This window comes from Condylura cristata, unplaced genomic scaffold, assembly GCF_000260355.1.
Source record: "Condylura cristata isolate star-nosed mole 26May11 unplaced genomic scaffold, ConCri1.0 scaffold00007, whole genome shotgun sequence".
In the NCBI taxonomy this organism is placed as follows: Eukaryota; Metazoa; Chordata; class Mammalia; order Eulipotyphla; family Talpidae; genus Condylura; species Condylura cristata.
In genome coordinates, this window is record NW_004567108.1 from 1 (window position 1) to 968 (window position 968).

Here is a 968-nt window from a genome sequence, read left to right on the forward strand (position 1 = left end):
GGTCGAGAGCCTCCCTCACTCGCAGGGCCGCCGCGGCCTTCCCGCACTGCCCTCTAGCACCTGGACACTGGTCGGCCCGGCTGCTCGCGGGCAGGTGCAGCGCCCCCAGGAGGGCTCGGTGGCCAGCGGGTGCCGCGGGGCTCGGCGGTGCCTGAGGGCTTTCTGCCCGCCGCCCCTGTTCTGTCTGCCCGGCCTTGCGGTTTACACGCATCCCCTGGCTCACCCGGCGCAGCGCCCCGGGCCCACGCGGGCCTGGGCCCCCTGCTGCTGCCCGCCCGCATGGGCCTTCAGGCAGGCTGCGCCTGCACAGGGGAGTGTCTCACCCTCAGCCCTGAAGGCGACCTCGGGGGAGCAGGTTTCTGGGTAGAACGTGTCCTTTTCTCTTTTTTTTTTAAAGACTTGTTTATGCACACAAGAGCTGGGGTGCAGGCCAGAGGCGCAGGGGTGAGTGGATCCCCCAGAGACAGAGGGGAGCAGAGCAGGCGGATCCACTGGGACCCACTGCAGAGGGGGCAGCGGGGGACAGGAGGGGCTGCTGGACCTGGGGGTCACTCCCCTGCCGGGGATCGAACTCGGGCTGCGGGGGCTGCGACGGCTTCACAGGGTGAGGCGCACCCCTGCACGCCCAGGGAGGCCCAGGTTTTCTTTCTTATCACTGGGAAAATTCTGGGGAATCTGGTTCAGCCCCCGTGGTTTGCACAGGGCCCCCCGGGCTCCTCCCTCTACTCAAGGCCTTTGCGTGGTTCTCGCGTGGCCTCGGGCTGTCGTGGCCGATCTGTGTCCGCTGCGTCCTGGCCTGTGCTCTCTTCGGGCCCAGCTTCGTGGCAGTGGCTTCCAGTTTAATCGCACCTCCTGTGCCGGTTGCCGGGCTCCTGTCCTCCCGGCTTCTGGGGTGCCTGGGGACCAGGCGGAGCAGGCAGCCCCCGGACGCCAGCTGGACGGTGAAGGGGTCCGTGGCCGCTCTGCAG